The sequence below is a fragment of the Hordeum vulgare genome, chromosome 7H (genome assembly GCF_904849725.1).
Source record: "Hordeum vulgare subsp. vulgare chromosome 7H, MorexV3_pseudomolecules_assembly, whole genome shotgun sequence".
Lineage (NCBI taxonomy): Eukaryota > Viridiplantae > Streptophyta > Magnoliopsida > Poales > Poaceae > Hordeum > Hordeum vulgare.
Window position 1 is genome coordinate 10,393,074 of NC_058524.1, and position 19,084 is coordinate 10,412,157.

The following is a 19,084-nucleotide window of genomic DNA, read 5'->3' on the forward strand; positions in this document are numbered from 1 at the left end:
GGTCTAGCAGGAAGGTGTCAAGTTTGCAACAAAATGATATATTCATACCATACTATGCGGCATGGGAACTATTGAATCGAGGATTTGGTCTAGCAGGAAGGTGTCAAGTTTGCAACAAAATGATATATTCATACCATACTATGCGGCATGTGAACTATTGAATCGAGGATTTGGTCTAGCAGGAAGGTGTCAAGTTTGCAACAAAATGATATATTCATACCATACTATGCGGCATGGGAACTATTGAATCGAGGATTTGGTCTAGCAGGAAGGTGTCAAGTTTGCAACAAAATGATATATTCATACCATACTATGCGGCATGTGAACTATTGAATCGAGGATTTGGTCTAGCAGGAAGGTGTCAAGTTTGCAACAAAATGATATATTCATACCATACTATGCGGCATGGGAACTATTGAATCGAGGATTTGGTCTAGCAGGAAGGTGTCAAGTTTGCAACAAAATGATATATTCATACCATACTATGCGGCATGTGAACTATTGAATCGAGGATTTGGTCTAGCAGGAAGGTGTCAAGTTTGCAACAAAATGATATATTCATACCATACTATGCGGCATGGGAACTATTGAATCGAGGATTTGGTCTAGCAGGAAGGTGTCAAGTTTGCAACAAAATGATATATTCATACCATACTATGCGGCATGGGAACTATTGAATCGAGGATTTGGTCTAGCAGGAAGGTGTCAAGTTTGCAACAAAATGATATATTCATACCATACTATGCGGCATGGGAACTATTGAATCGAGGATTTGGTCTAGCAGGAAGGTGTCAAGTTTGCAACAAAATGATATATTCATACCATACTATGCGGCATGGGAACTATTGAATCGAGGATTTGGTCTAGCAGGAAGGTGTCAAGTTTGCAACAAAATGATATATTCATACCATACTATGCGGCATGGGAACTATTGAATCGAGGATTTGGTCTAGCAGGAAGGTGTCAAGTTTGCAACAAAATGATATATTCATACCATACTATGCGGCATGGGAACTATTGAATCGAGGATTTGGTCTAGCAGGAAGGTGTCAAGTTTGCAACAAAATGATATATTCATACCATACTATGCGGCATGGGAACTATTGAATCGAGGATTTGGTCTAGCAGGAAGGTGTCAAGTTTGCAACAAAATGATATATTCATACCATACTATGCGGCATGGGAACTATTGAATCGAGGATTTGGTCTAGCAGGAAGGTGTCAAGTTTGCAACAAAATGATATATTCATACCATACTATGCGGCATGGGAACTATTGAATCGAGGATTTGGTCTAGCAGGAAGGTGTCAAGTTTGCAACAAAATGATATATTCATACCATACTATGCGGCATGGGAACTATTGAATCGAGGATTTGGTCTAGCAGGAAGGTGTCAAGTTTGCAACAAAATGATATATTCATACCATACTATGCGGCATGGGAACTATTGAATCGAGGATTTGGTCTAGCAGGAAGGTGTCAAGTTTGCAACAAAATGATATATTCATACCATACTATGCGGCATGGGAACTATTGAATCGAGGATTTGGTCTAGCAGGAAGGTGTCAAGTTTGCAACAAAATGATATATTCATACCATACTATGCGGCATGGGAACTATTGAATCGAGGATTTGGTCTAGCAGGAAGGTGTCAAGTTTGCAACAAAATGATATATTCATACCATACTATGCGGCATGGGAACTATTGAATCGAGGATTTGGTCTAGCAGGAAGGTGTCAAGTTTGCAACAAAATGATATATTCATACCATACTATGCGGCATGGGAACTATTGAATCGAGGATTTGGTCTAGCAGGAAGGTGTCAAGTTTGCAACAAAATGATATATTCATACCATACTATGCGGCATGGGAACTATTGAATCGAGGATTTGGTCTAGCAGGAAGGTGTCAAGTTTGCAACAAAATGATATATTCATACCATACTATGCGGCATGGGAACTATTGAATCGAGGATTTGGTCTAGCAGGAAGGTGTCAAGTTTGCAACAAAATGATATATTCATACCATACTATGCGGCATGGGAACTATTGAATCGAGGATTTGGTCTAGCAGGAAGGTGTCAAGTTTGCAACAAAATGATATATTCATACCATACTATGCGGCATGGGAACTATTGAATCGAGGATTTGGTCTAGCAGGAAGGTGTCAAGTTTGCAACAAAATGATATATTCATACCATACTATGCGGCATGGGAACTATTGAATCGAGGATTTGGTCTAGCAGGAAGGTGTCAAGTTTGCAACAAAATGATATATTCATACCATACTATGCGGCATGGGAACTATTGAATCGAGGATTTGGTCTAGCAGGAAGGTGTCAAGTTTGCAACAAAATGATATATTCATACCATACTATGCGGCATGGGAACTATTGAATCGAGGATTTGGTCTAGCAGGAAGGTGTCAAGTTTGCAACAAAATGATATATTCATACCATACTATGCGGCATGGGAACTATTGAATCGAGGATTTGGTCTAGCAGGAAGGTGTCAAGTTTGCAACAAAATGATATATTCATACCATACTATGCGGCATGGGAACTATTGAATCGAGGATTTGGTCTAGCAGGAAGGTGTCAAGTTTGCAACAAAATGATATATTCATACCATACTATGCGGCATGGGAACTATTGAATCGAGGATTTGGTCTAGCATTCATCTCGGTGGTGCAACAAAATGTGATCATGATAACTGAATATTATGATATATTTTTCCCATTACAAAGCACGAGCCCTTTTGCTAGCACATACTATACAGTAGAACAAATGAATCTTTGTGTTCCAAGCATCGTGGCAAACTACATTCTTGCAGCTAGTCTAGTCAGTGGCAAGCTTGATCTTCAAGTTATATGAGAAAGTAAGTTTGTGTAATTCTAAAAAATGTTCATACACTTTTTTCCAATACGTTTCGAATAGAATAAGAAACAATTATTTTAAATAAAAGAAAAAAAAGAAGAGGAAACGGTTAAAAAAAAAACACATCATGAAAGTGGAAAAGCAAAAAAAAAAATGCTGCATGGGTCAGCCGAGGTAGCGTTGGTGTTGTGTTATTCGATAATCTATGGTGGCGCCAAGACAGCTATCCATTTGTCGTCACTACAATGTCGTGTAGTCAAATAAATGTGGTTTTACAAAACTTGTGTTATTTCTTGCATAATCACTGTTTATATATGTTGTTTTTGCCACAAGTTGTGTAATTAATTGACTGAACAGCACATACTCGGCTTCACAGTTGTCGGCAATATCATGCAGTGACCAAAAGAAGAACATTCCCTCCCCTTTGGCTAGACGGTGAACAGGGCGAATATATTTCCATCAACGTGAACAGGGCGTTGTGAACCTACTCTAGTTCAGTGGACAAAGTTTGCCACTGCATCTGTAGAGCAGAACCCAGCCCATGTGTGAATTGCCCAGGGTCAGTTGGGCAGTGCACAAATGACATGACCAAAACGGTCCCAGATTTTAAAAAAAAAAAGTTGACATGAGCAAAGCCACTATATTCAATCGTGACACCGGCGCCTACAGCGCGCACCACCTACCGCGCTGGACCGGCCCATCTAGATTTTTTTTTTTTGCTTCCTGCGTTTTGTTCCAGAAAATCAAATACGCTCACACCGAATTAAACCTGTGACCTCCTATTCCTCAAAAACTAAAAAAAAACCTGCGACCTTCTTTCATAAAGGAGCACGTGACATGTTACCAAAAAAAAAGGAGCACGTGACAACAACCAGGCTACTAACCAACTTTTTCAATGTATCTTCATTTTGCTCTTCTATTCGTTTCTCAATTCGTTATGATCTTTTTCTTTTATTTTTTCTACTTCTTTTAACTTTTGTTATATTTTTACTTATATGCGTGATTTTTTATTTTGCAAACTGTTTTCACCGAATTTTGTGAATTGTTTCATTTTTTGATGAACTTTTTTGAAATTTTGTTGAACTATATCCATTTATGGATGAATTGTTTTTGCAAATCAATGAACTTTTAAAAAATCCGATAAACGTTGATGAAAATTCGATGAACCTTTTCCACTTTTGGATAAATGTTTTTCAAATCCGATGAACCTTTTCAAAAATTCAATAAATAATTCCAAATTTGATGAAATGTTTTCAAATCCAATGAATTTTTTTCAAATTCGATGAATTTTTTCGAAAAATCAGTTAAATCAAAATTTGATGAACTTTTTTTCAAAACGGTGATTTTTTTTCAAATTCGATGAACTTGTTAAAAAAATCGATAAAAAATTTCAAATTCAATGAACTTTTCTCAATTTCGATGAACTTGTTAAAAAAACCGATAAGAAATTTCAAATACAATGAACTTTTTTCAATTTTGATGAACTCTTTTTTAAATTGTGAACCGTTTTAAATAGGGGTTTATTTTTAAAATTTACATTTTCCTTATGAAATATTTTATGTAGGGCGGGGGGCTGCTAGGAATCAACCGGATGATTTCATCCTCCTAGCTAGTCGTCCAATCCCAAACACGTAACCGTCCGATCTCCTTTTCATCTGACCCATTCTCACGCATGTACGTGCACCTTACCACTAGCAGTGGCTCGACCCCTCCATTCCAGCCACAACTGCAGGGCCCACACCCTTCCCGCACCGGCCACAGTGAAGGGACAGCGATGAATCCAGCTTGCATGAGCACTCTCTCCGGCGGCTCTCCGTGAGCTGCATCGCATCACCTCACTAGTGTTGTGACCGATGCTCTCCGGCGACCACTTCGCAGTAGGCTTGCCCGCTTGCATCATGGTGCTCTCTCCGGCGAGCTGCATCGCAGAATTCCATGGCAGCACTGACGACCCTCGATGATGCTCCGGTGCAGCTCCATGGCAACACGACCCGGCGCGGCAAAGCTTCATCGCAGCCCGACGAAGCTTCATTGTAGCTCCATCACGGCACCACTGCAGCACCGCACGCACGATAGCTTAAATGCATCACCTGTGGCGTCCAATGACGCTCCATTGCAGCACCGACGATGCAGCAAAAACTCCAACACAGTCCGGCGAAGCTCCAATGCAGCTTCGTCGGTGCGGCAAAAGCTCCAACGCAGCGTTAGTGGCGCTCCATTACAGAGCGTTGCAACATCTCCCGCTGGTGAGACCTGTCGATTGCAGCGTCGACACCGGTTGCAGCACCGACGAGCTTTATGGAGTAGCAGCCTCTGCCTTGCAGCTCGTGGCCAGCGCAAGCGCCTCCACCGACAGCATCGGAGTGTCCGGATGGTGGAAGCTTCACAACAGGACGCGATAACCATGGAAGAAACTGAGACGGGAACACCACAAGCACGTCATGCCGGTCATCGCTTTGCAGCACCACGAGCGTTGTCGTCCTGGCTGCAAGGCCGGCGGTTGGCCCCAACCTGCATGTTGCAAGGGGTGATCCCACCATTGCAGCGCAGCGCGCGTCCATTCGCTGTAGCAACAGCTCCGCCGGCCGGAGCGGGAGAAGGCATGGGATGGGTGGTCGTTCCGCTCACAACAATGAGGGGACTCGTATTGGCATGCGTCCATGGTTGTGCTAAGTCTGAGGAAGAAAGAATGAGTGAGAGACGAGAGACACACAGAGGGCATAAGGCGTTCGCGTTGCGAGGTCCACGCGGGATACGCGTCGCTAAGAGGAGGCGGTTTACAAGCTCAACGGATCAGCCGGTTGAAAATAAGCAATTTCCATATATAATTACTATATGTTAATGTTTGTGCTTAAAGAAGTGTCATATAGGCTTATTTCCTAGTACTAATAATGAATAAAACTGTGTCTGGTCTATTGGTGAAGACATGAAGCTTATATACTTTGGCGTGCAGAGATTGGTTCCCGAATTGACGTATTAAAGTTTTGGTTCGCGTTTGTTTTTTGAGCAGGCCGGCCCACTACATGCCGCGTGCGAACGCCAGCAGCGCTACATGCCGCGTGCAGCGCCCAATAGGATCTCCTGCCCGATTCCGGCTGAAATTGCTCCCCACGTATCCGACCCTATATCCAAATCTGCGGCCTAGTTATATATACGCGGGAGGACCTCCTCTAATGAGATGAGCAGGCTGCTGGTTTGATCACCACGACCAGAGACGATTCTTATACGAGGAAACACACAGAGAAACAAAGAAGATCGATCAAGGAGCTCAGCTGCAGCCATGGCGCCCGCCATTGTTGATCCGGCGAGGAAGGAGGTTTATCTGGAATGGGAAATCCAAGCGGCCGCCTCCTTGGCGAGAGAGGTCGTGGCGCGCTTAGGTGCCTGCGACGAGTTCTTCCGCCTACTCGTGGCCTACGCCGGGGACGACACCGAGACGCTAGCCGCCGCCGTCGAGGCGCGCGTGCACGAGCTCCTCCAAGATCACCCGGACCTCCTCGCTCGGTTAAACAGTTTCCTCGGACAACCTCTTCCCCAGTTTCAACAGGATATGTAGCTAGCTAATACTCCCTCTGTTTCTAAATATTTGTTGTTGGGAAGAACTAGATTAGTTCTCCCCAACAACAAATATTACGGTACGGAGGGAGTAATATTATATCGTATTGTACTACTCTTTTGTAACATGTTTGTTTGTTTGTTTGGCTTCGAATCGAGCAATGGTTATTGGTTATATTATAAATTTCCCTTTTTATTCTTCGCCAGTTTCAACACAATGTATAGCTTCCTAATAATATTAGGGAGTGCCAAGAACTCATCTAAATGAGTTATAGTTTGATCTCATGCACCTGAAATCACTTGACATCATCTTTGTTGTTATAGCCCGTTTTCATTGAATGGGCCATGTCTAAAGTTGCTTTTTCTTTCCTTCGCGTGGCCTATTTCAGTTATGTGCCTATTGGCTGTTGTAAAAAAAACATAACAAAGGGACACGCGTACTCTTCTACAAAGTCCATCCACATATATGCATCGGGCATATGCCCATCACGCATACGTACACACATACAGCAGGGCAATATACATGCATGCACATACACGCTCACGCGACTGACCGGCCTGTGCACAGTTGCACAATGGGCACACGCAAACGGGGCACATATCATGTATATTTGGCACTACCGTAGGTACATGCAAAGATAATTGCAATGTTAACGTTTTGTCATAGTCACATCAAATTTAAAAATTTATAGTTGCAACCTGACCATGAAAAATTCAGTTGCGGCTAGATCCTACAAACATGCGGTTGCGACCCGACCATGAAAACATGCAATTGCGACGACATTTGAAAATCTGCAATTGCGACTCGACATTGGAAACATGCAATTGTGACCCTATCAGGAAAACTTGCAGTTGTGATGGCATTTCAAAACTTGCAGTCGCAACCCGACGTTGAAAACATGCAGTTGCGACGACATTTGAAAACTTGCAATTGTGATGTGACCATGAAAACATGGAGTTACGACCAGACCTTGAAAACATGTAGTTGCGACCCTCTGAAAGGTTCCAGTTGTGATTGTGACTCCATTTAAAAAAATCGAGTTGGGACCCCTTTGAATATATGCACTTGTGGGCCCCTTTTTCTTATAAACTTACAAATATGACCCCTTTTGAAACTGTAATGTGTGTAGCTGCACGGTCTCTTCTTAATACATGTTTTTAGACGGTGAAAACACAAAAATGTAAGCATGGACAAAAAAATCCACGATAATTATTTTACAAAAAAAAATTCTATGAAATTCAAACAATGAAAAAGCAACCAAATTAACTGATGGAGAACTTTTGAATCAGGAGGACAACACTACTAACGGAAGCATAGTTGGTGCATTGCAGTATTTGACTCTCACTCGGCTTGATATTTCCTTTGCGGTAAATAAAGTTTGTCAGTTTTACAAGAACCCATAGTTGTTCATTGGACTGCAGCAAAGCGTATTCTGAGGTATATAAAAACATACATTTAATCTTGGATTGATTTTCAGAAAATTCTATTCTAGTCATGTTAGTGCATTCTCTGATGCGCCGATTGGGTTGGTTGCCTTGATGATAATGATAGAACATCAATTGGTGGGTTTGTTGTTTTCTGTGCACCTAATTTAATCTTATTGTGTGCAAAGAAACAAGCTATTGTTTCTCTAGGCATAGTACTCAGGCAGAATATAAAGCACTAGCAAATCCTACAACTGAAATTATTTGGGTAGAATCTATATCGAAGGAAGTTGGAATTCTGGAACCTCTGCCTCCCTGTCTTTGGAGTGATAACATTGGTGCTGCGTAATTGTCTCCTAATACAGTGTTTCATGCCATGACTAAACATATTAAGATAGACTTTGATTTTGTGAGAGAAAGGGTTGCAAACAAAAAACTAGAGATGAGATTCATTGCCTCCAAGGACCAGCTTGCCGATGGGATCACAAAAGTATTACTAGTCAAAGGCTTAGAGAAATTTAAGCATAATCTCAACTTGGGCAGTTGTGATTAAGGAAGGGTGTTAAACATTATAATACATTACGTGCACCCCTGTTATGTGCCCCTCCCTCTCTCCCTTTTGTACGCCAAGTTTTTCTCAGAGATAGAGATAAATTTGGTTAAGATAGATAGAGTTGGTTTTCTCTTTCAAGTTTTCTATCAGGTCTTCTGTACCGAACACTGTAATCGTCACAAGAGGTTTTCTTTCGCTCGATCAATATAACTTGCGGGCTCTCATGGGGAGGGTTGAGATGCTTTACCAAAGTTACATGTACTATATATTTAATTTACTTGTGCCTTAGCCATGATGGGCAGTTCATGATTTCAGCATGTGAATATGCTATAAGTTAAGGCCATTTATAAGCATCATGAGAACGAGTCACTCACTATTTTTAAAATGGTAAAAGCGAACCTAATCCCAGCCCTCTCATGCCATCACGCTTGGGGCCGTCAGATTTCATGTCTTGAACATTCCTGGCCGTCCAATCTAACTTCAATTTGCGAAATGGGTTGCCTATCCTAAAGGGCTGCTATTCCGGAAGAAAAATATGTGGATTCTGGTTAATTGGGCTCTGTAGCACACGAATTCCACTTCTGTACAACCCATTCTCGCACTCCTCCTCCCCTCCCTGATCTTGATGAAATAACCTTCCCGACCCCGCCACCGCCGCCATAGAATGGACTTCGAGCACGGTGTCCCTTTCCACTTCTCACTCGCTCTGGACAAAGCTAGGTGGTAGGGCGATCCTCTCCCCCCTCGACTTTTCCTTTCCCCTGCCTCTAGACTCCACGTGCTCAACAGAGAAGGTGGATCATCCTCCAGCCACATGTGATGTGGGCGAGGCGGGTAAACCGTCCAGCTCATGGACACTATGGTAGTAGCGGTGATGGTCGGTGACCACTTCCTTCATCCTCTACAGGTTTTTGTATCTCTCCCAATTTCGAGCATCCCATATTTCATGTGATTTGCTTACGTGGCATCCCCAGGAACGGTGTCGTAAAAGTCAGGATGTAAATGAACAACTCACTGGACATCGTGGGACTTTCCTTCTCTGACCACCACTTCTTATGTGGGACTATGTCATACTCCAATTAATTCTTTGTGTCGTACGTGGTGTCCACATAGTACCTCATATTTACAAAGCGAATTTACACTGATATGCTACAATACAGTGCCATTAGTATCCCCTCCGATCATTCAGTACAGAGCAAACATAGTACATGAAATCACTAGTGTAGAAAAGCTTAGCTATGACGTGGCAGAAAAGGTTTTGCTGGCGTGGTAGTCTGACGCCACCAATATGGCACCATTTTTAAAAAATAATGGTGGCATTGGGTCCCACGTCAGCAGTATTCTACGTGCTGATGGTGTGCCACGTCGACAAAGTCACCAATATAATCGATCACCTAGCGGCGTGCAATGTATATTGCATGCCAGAAATGTTTCATGCAGCCAAAACAAATTCCAGCACATAACATTTAGCATTTAGCATTGCACACGAGGACCTAGTCTAATAGAACAATGCATTCCGGTTAATAACAAGTGTCAATCTCACAAGCAGTACTAGCTAGAGCTAATAAGTAGCTATTGATGATAATCCTCACAAACACGAGCAAACTAGCTATAGCATAGTTAATATGGAGTTCATTTTACACAAGCAAAGTAACATAGTTAAAGGAGGTCGATAACGATCACCATCCTCAAGTCATGGCATGTGGTGTTCCTGATAGTGACTAAGACGGCCTGTCCAACCCGGAGATTCTTACCAGCAAGGAAGTTGCTCCACCCAGCCACATTGAAGATAGTGCGTCCATCCGTGTCCACTTTGTAAGCACATGTGGTGACAGATCCCCTTGTGATAAGGCGTACTCCAGCAACGCCTTCTTCATTCGGCTCGATGCCACAACTCACACATAGACTCTTAGGTATTTTTTAGAAAAAAACAAACATGATGATCATGTCACATTACTACACTATAAGCATATCATCACACTAATATACGTACTAAGCATATCATCAAATTCTACACTAAGCATATCATCACATAACTACACTATAATCAATATATCACACTCTAAGCATATCACATTACTATACTATAAGCATATCATCACATTAATATACTAAGTATATTACATTACTAGACTACAAGCATATCATCACATTAATATACTAAGCATATCACATTACTAGACTATAAACATATCATCACATTAATATACTAAGCAAACCACATTACTATACTATAAGCATATTAGCACACTAAGCATATCATCAAATTCTACACACTAATCATATCATCAAATTCTACACACTGATCATGTCAAAAAATTACTACAGTAATAAGTAACATACCATGACATGGCGGTTAACCATTGTTCATGCCAGGCGGCTCACGAATGGCAACCCGACGTAGGCATCATGTGGCGGAAGTTTTTTTCCCACAGCATGTCCGTTTCATCCTCGCTCAGTTTGGTCATTCTTTAGGCAAAGAGTGCTTCATCAAGTGGGTCATCATCTTCTTCCTCATAGTTGATATAGATAATAGCCAACCTTGGAGTTCCTCTTCTGAAGGAGAAGCTGACCAATTCATCCCTAGTGAGATGCATGTGGGCGATGAAATGATCCCATTCATCTCCTCCAATCTGGGTTATGTTTCGTCCCTTATTGACATCCATAGTGTAGGGGCCCCCAGGAGAGTCGAAGATGACACTGTCTCCAGTAATGAGCTCATTGAAATCCAATCTCACATTGCAAGGGACGATCTGTGTAAGAAAAACGAAAAACGCACAAACACGATGCATTATTGGAAGTAGCAACAAAAACAAAAGAACAAACTATTAGAAGGTTCATATAATTTCTTACTCCTGCAGGAAAAACACGTCTGGAAGTAAATGTCGAACAACATGGCAATTGCAAGGCTGGTTGCGCACCTTGACTTGTACACTCAACATGGTGGTGCTTACGCCATTCTACACAAAACATATTAAAAACTAAGTATATAATCGAATTCTAGACTAGTGAACCGACACAAGTAACACGAACAATTCTATGCTATTAACATGTATACACAAATAATCAAAATCCACGGAGGGAGTCACAAATAAACAAATTCTACTCAAATTGCTACACTAGGAAATCATTTTATCTATTCCTTATTTCAGACTACACTACCGAACTAAGTTGAACTTGAATCTTTAACATTCTAGACACTCAAAAAGTTTCTACACAAAATGCACTATTAAATCTGATTTTATATCGAATTATCACTAAAAAATTTACACAAAGCAATCCATGGAATCAAATTTCGAATCTACATCACACAAAGCACTCCATTATATATATATATATATATATATATATATATATATATATATATATATATATATATATATATATATATATATATATATATATATATATACACACTAAAATTTCTACGCAAAGCAATCCTAAATTAACTTATAGATGAATCTCACATTTGGATTATGCGTGGATAGAGGAGGTGCCAGTGCAGAGGAAGGAAATGCAACGGGAGAGGAGAGGATTGAACATTGCTGGATAGCCAAATGGTGCGATGGGCGGTGACGGGGTGGCAATGGTAGGCGATGGATGGCGGCTGGTCGAAGAAGAGTTGAAATAAAAGGGTGTATGTCTTTTACTAAGGCGTGGGAGTTGACTCAGGTGGGCCATTGCTGACGTGGGCCTAAAATGCAACGCCATAGCTAAAAACAGTCCAAATAAAAAAAGACTAATTAAGTTTAAGAAAAGATTAAACGTAATTAAATAGTTAAAATTAGAACTGGTAGCAATAATGATGTAAAAACGTAAAATAAACTGTTTGTTATTTTCTAACTACTATCTAATATTTATAAATACTAATACAGGTTTAAGTGAAACTATTATGTGTGGCGTAAAATAACTTGACACGTCAGCACTAATTAAATAGTTATGGCGTGCACAGAAATTCAACGCCACCACTATCTTTCAAATGGTGGGTATACGTGGACCAAGAGACTTTTGACGTGTCCAAAAATATCAATGCGAGCACTGACTGTTTACAGCTAGCGTACTAATTTAGCTGACGCCAACGCTATTTAAAAAAAATGCCGGCGTTGTGTGAAAATGGTGCGTCACCAACAAAAGTTGTGGCTAGCCATTTCTCCACTAGTGAATTGACAACTCTAAATATCTAGATTCAACAGTTATCTACAACTTAGATTATCAAAGCTGAACCCAAAGGAGATGATTCTGGCTATCAAGATGTAATGGAGAGTGACGAATCTACATCAATTAGGTGTGTGAAGTCTGAACCTTCCATCTACCTTGAAGGGAATGACATGCAACGAGTGGACGTGGATTTTTTTGAGCTTAGGCTTCCGGACACCTCTTATCCTTACCCTCTGAGATCCGTGCTACACAACTAACTTTTTACATGATTTTTTTTCTTTTTTTGTTTCTTCAAAACAAAACATATGAACTTCAAACTTTGCATGATAGGAAAACATTATTACTACAACATGGAAAAAAACATTCAGATTTTTTGGTCCGACATAAATATACAAAATGAGATTATCATATTTTCAGTATTTATGTTGCACGAAAAAATATGAGAGTTTTTTTCCCACATTCTAGTTAGAATTTTGTGTTGTGCTGGAAAGTTTGAAGTTCATATGTTGTTCTATATAAGAGAAACAAAAAATAGAAAAGTACATGCATGAACCGTGATGCAGAATTGGATGGCTAGATAAGGGGGTGTCCAGCATCCTAAGCTCCACAATATGTTTTCGTGCAATGAGGTGTCTGAAGTGTGAAGCTTGCTCGATATCATTCAGTTCTCAAGTAGCTGCAACCTGAATCTTCATCAATCCTCACCGCCTACTACTCCGACGACGTACTACATCCACCGATCCCATCTCCCAAAGGCCGCATCACAACAGAGGGGGACAGGCAGATGAGCACGAGGGCGGGAAGAGCAGAGGTAATGTGAAGTCGTTGCCAAAGGCCTAATCCACGGTCCCCATCTGCGCTTGCCGTCGAAGCCGACGTCGCCGCCGCCGGAGTTGAAGACATTATCAGCAGGATTGCAAAGATGGTACCCGGGCTCGGCTCGGTCCCCGACGGTTCCAGACGTTGGCCTCTTCGAGAAACATGGCCGCGGCGGCTACACCATGGATAGAAGGGATGGAATGGGGAGGCGGTGCCGATGGAGGCAGCAGCGACTGCGGTCCGGTTTTTTATTTTGACGAAAACGCGATTCATGTGGACAGAGGAGGCTGTGCGCGTAGAGTAGTGTCGTCCGCGATTCATGTGGACTGCGGTCCGGGTTTTTTTTATTTTTTTAATATTCATATCAATGAAATAATCTAGCATATTTGTTGTAAATTTATTTTCCGCGTTATTATAGGATAACTGAGTTCTGGTTCCAGTTAGATTGCAGCTAGCTTAATGAACTTCACAAGGTACACCATGCACGAGACATGACTTGATTCTAGTTTTCTTCTACCGTGTTTTGATTTCCTGGGCGTTTCTGCATACTCGATGCAACACATGAGTTCATGTCTTTCTAGCTTGCTTTACGGCCGAAACAATTATAAATTTGCTTTTCTTTGATGCCTTCTAGAAAGTATACACATTTAGTCAGAAATACGAGTGGGTCACTTACCCCTTATTCGTACTATTTGTGAGCCTGGTCCCTGGTGAATAAGCACTGGACTTGAAAATCTAAATTATGTACTATGTATTAGGAGTCCATTTCATTCACCATCAAAAGAAAATGATGTTAACTTTCAGGTGTTCAAGGAATGACATGTTTCTCGACTTTGGCCTTGTTTCTATTTTTAAATTTGGAAAACTTGAGCCAAACTGTTTGTTTTCAACCATGTAGATTACTGTTTTTTGAACTGATAGGACGCTATCTAATTCAATTACTTATGATATTACATATGAAGCGGAACTTTCTCGAACATTTGTGAGGTAGTGGAATCTTGCAGAAATAAAAGAAAATTTCACAAGATCTGGCTGGTGTATATGTTCACAATGGCCACACGAAGAGAACCCCTTGATATAGGGTGATGCAAGACTGAGTTGACTAAAGAAATTTTATTGTATAGAAGTAACGCTGTGACATGCTGCGACATGAATTGTTCTGTTTCGCGGCTGATCAGAGTTCGAGGGATATACATCCTAGACTACTTTGATATATTATACTTGTATATAAATCCCGCAAAAAAAAACTCTTGTTGAAAATTTAAAACTGCATTTTACATGGCCGAAGACTCCGGGCAACTGCCTTGACTCAATTGGAGTGTCCATTAAGCATCCACTAAGAATCAACATCAGTATATGAGTTGGCAGTGTTGTTTTGTTCAGAAAACACCACTCGGCAGTGTTACAAATTGACCTTGCCCATGCTCGGCAAGTAAGTTGGCCCAACCACTGGTTGTTCCGCTAGACGGGCAATCATGTTGCAAGACTGAAACTTAGCCATTGTATTATCTAATGATTCTCGCATTCTGCATCTCATGTTGGTTTCATCTTTTCTATTTTCTTACTTGTTAATTTAGAAACTTTCTATACTTATGTACTCATGTTCCATGAATGTTGGTTACAAAATAGCATTAGTAGCACTATTTCAGCATCCCAAACATGATGTTTATTTGGTTTTGTTTTAGCCTGAACAATAAATAAAAAGGCCAGACAGATAAAGCTAGAAAGGGATACTTTACTCTATGGTTCTTATTTCATTTTGACTTAGCAAGATTATGAGAAACACTTGAAGTAGAAGAGGAATAACTCTGAATCTTGAGAACACCTTGAGCTGCTTTTCTCTTTTGCCGTTGAGATGCCAGCCTTAATTTTTTTTGGTACTGCTATAGTCTGCATTATGAGTATTGATACCTTCCTTTGGGGATATATAGTACTACACCGAAGCTAAAATTTATGTATATTATGCACAATGAATGTGATAAATTCTACCTTGAAACTCTAATTATTCCAGGGAAAGAAATTAGAAAAACAGTCATGATAGAACTAATGTTACAAGGTTTAGGGTTTAGGGAAAGAACTCTACCACAATGTGTTGCGCAAGTGTGTGCTGCAGTTCGAGTCTTCTGTACAAATAGAGCATTGAGATGTCACATTTAGATGTATTTGTCTGATTTTGTACTAGCACTAGGAGGCAATATGAAAGAAGCTTAGAAATGAACTCGTGGGAAAGATGGCGTTAACTGGCTCTTACGTGCAAAGTCAATGTCTGAAGTTTGTCACTCGAATAGTAGATCAAGCATGGATGTACTCTTGTATTTTGGGTTACTCTGTTTTGGCATGGTCTGCTCATGTTGCTACTCTGCTATGTAGCATACCTAACTATTTGTATTGTCTAAAGTTTAGCAAACTAGTATATCAATCATCTAGATCTTTTTTTATGAAAACTCCTCTATCATTTCATCGAACATAGACGGACGCATCAACGCGCGCCAATCATGATCTAGTATTATACACGTGTGAATCAAATGCACATGAGATACACACTGATTGTCTACTAAAGTTCAGGATTTGCCTTACATTGAATGTGTGTATACAGGCTCTCAAATGCTCATAACTGTACTACTTACCGATACATAATCAATGCAAAGTGGTACTTATCCATCCCCATCGACCATGTTTCACCAAGATAATATCAATAATGTAGCGTCCATATATAATGTTGAACCTGCAGTAAGCTTGATGATCTACACAAACTTATATTGCCGGTATCAAATCGCTCACAACTGAAGAAAGCTCAAAAAGAAGCAACATAGGGGATTACATGCCCAAAGAAGGAAATTAGATACGGGTTGTGTGATAAGTTCCAGAATGGAAGACTTCAGGAAAAAGAGTTGTGCTAGTGTGTCGACCTGGGACTCAACCATACTTACACATATTTCGGCATTCGTGCATTTGTGCATTCATCAATGATATCTAGTGTATAGCCTTCAGGAAAAAGGAAAAAGGGAGGACAGCCAATGAAGCACTCGCACAGGACTATGAAAGCAGAGAGATGGGCTATAGCATTCGAGGGAAAGTGATGAAGCTGCGCCCCGAAGTGGTTCATAATGCCTTTGAAGAAAGGATGCGGGGGCAGAGAGAAACCTCGATATACATGGCTGAGCAGCAGGACGCACTCCCCCTCCCGGGCGCCGGCTCAACCTCATTCTCCGCCGGCAGCCTCCACGACTTGTGCACGATCATACCGTGCTCCACCAGCTGCAGCAGATCCCCCTCCGTCATCGTGGAGGGGAGGAAGTCGCCTTGGATCCACCCCGCCGGCAACGCTCGCTGCCGCCGCTGAGCAGGAGCCACCGCCTTCCCCTTCTTCTTCCTCGCCTCCATCTTGCTGGTCTGACCCTTGGTCATGGCGGAAGCTGCGGATCCGCGGAGGGGAAGGAGGAGGAAGGAGTTTAGGTGCGCTGGAGGTGGCGAGAAGGACAGAGCAAGCAAAGGCAAAAGATCCAGCGAGCGTAACGAAAAACCCTCGCCGCTGAGATTTAAGTAAGGTTCCGACTGGGTCGCTGGCAGGTGGCCCCGAAACCTTATTCCCCGACCAACCGCGGCGATATCAGTGGAGAGGATGAAGGAACGAGAATCGAGGCGTCAGGCGCTACTCGAGCGCGATGGCGTCATCCCCGCTGAGCGCACGGTAACCGAAATTTGAGGATCCCGGAAAATCCGCCGCTGTCAGTTGACTGATCACGTCAGAAGATACCACGGAAGCACTCGGTTTCTGACAGTTTGTTTCACAAATACTTCCAGTCGGATCGTTGGTCAGAAAAGATGAAATGGATCGAGGCAAGCAACGCCAAAGTCACATCCGTACCAGTCGGATCCAAACTTCAAGCATCGCTTCGTCGTTCCAACCCCAATCCATTCGGGGACTAATGATGGGGTTATAGTCCTAGGGTAGGGTCATAGGCCTGCCCTGTATGTCCTACCCAAGGACTACCCTTCATAAGGGACAAGGCCCTTAGTCAGTTCCGACTGAACTAAGAAGTTCCCATCATCCAGTCGGTAACAGATCTTCGACCATCCAGTCGGAGACGAGCATTCGGAGTATATCAAACTAACCGACTGGATTCCACTCTGTGCATCGTAACCCCCCTGGGGGGAAACGGTCATACGTTTCCATGCGCCTTTATTAGCATTTAAGACGTACGTTACCTGTAACGTAGGCATTTAATCGCCACTACTCCATCCCTGTGCACCGAACCGTTGTGGAGGGCAGCGCACTCTATATAAGCCACCCTCCCCCATTGGTGCAGGGGTTAGCAACTCATTTGTATTCCATATTCCACTCGACAACAAGCTCCCAGAGCATTGAGACGTAGGGCTATTACCTCCACCGCAGAGGGGCCTGAACTCATACAACCTCGCCGTAGCTAAGGCTCTGCCCATCCTTTTCGTACCCTACACATCTACTGTCAGACTTATACCCACGACAACGCCCTCGCCGCTGCATCCCTTCTCCTTAACATACGGCCTTGTCGCACTCGCGACAACTTTGCACCTCATCATCTTCTCTTTGGTTCCCCACCCTCTTATGTTGACCTTCGCATATTCGGCTGTCTCTACTACCCTAGCATCGCTGCTACCACGCCCTATAAGCTTTCCCCTCGCTCTGTTGCTTGCATCTTCCTTGGCTACCCACCCAACACCAAAGGATACCGATGTTATGATCCCGTCTCTCACAGTGTCTTCACCTCGCGGCACGTTTACTTTGACGAGAAGGTGTTTCCATTTCAGCATGTACCTGCAACTGTCGCATCACCGCTGGCCACCGGCGGTCCTTCGACCCCCCCCCCCCTCCTCTGGTGGACGGTCTTGGTTTGCCCCCTCTCCAAATACTTCCTAGGTACACTAGTGCTGATCTGGTGGTGATGGATTGCAAAGCTGTTTTGCGTGATGTGATGTTCCAGTCGATGGTGTTTCAATGATTTATTGATCTCGTCTCAAGGGGCGTGTGGCTATTGTGATCTTCAAAGTCTGATATAACAAGACAGTTTGCATGTGTTTTTTTTTCTTTGTCATTAGTTAAGTGAAATTTTCAAGCTCCAACGGACGGCATATCCGAGGAAAAAAGAGGACTAGTGTGGTTTTCAATGTGATTTTATTTTTACTAATCGTTCTACGCCCAGTTGTCTATCCATTGTGTTTGCCTTTATTTTATTTTTTTAAATCAATTATACTGGTGGTACTAGAAGTTGGTGCAGAAGTTCATTTTGATGTTAGAACTTGCACCATACATCGAATTGTTGCAATAACTTGGTTCAAACATGTAAATACAGTGTAAATCTTAATTGTGAACGCCCGAAATGCTGACTAGGCATGCCAGCATGGCATGGGGCCCGTTGTCAGTGACTCTACGGCAGAAAGGCGGTGTGTGGCAAGTTTTTTTTGCGAAAACCACCTTGATTTTTTTTATTTATCACAAAAAGCTCCTGATGTTATTTGATAAGGTGGAATCTCATTTTTTTCTGAAAAATTAAGAAGAAAAAGAGTGCTCAACTTTAAGAACCATGGATCAAATTATTTTGTTGGCCTTTATTTTATTTTTGTGAATCAATTATAGTGATGGTACTAGAACTTGGCGCAAACGGTCATTTTGGTGTTAGAACTTGCATCATACATTGGATCGGTGCAATTATTTGGC

General features: G+C 42.0%; 1 pseudogene; it reads right to left on the reverse strand.

The window, feature by feature from the left end:
* Positions 1–10,068: 10,068 nt before the first annotated feature.
* LOC123411979 lies at positions 10,069–11,075 on the reverse strand (annotated as a pseudogene).
* Between the last annotated feature and the right edge of the window lie 8,009 nt (positions 11,076–19,084).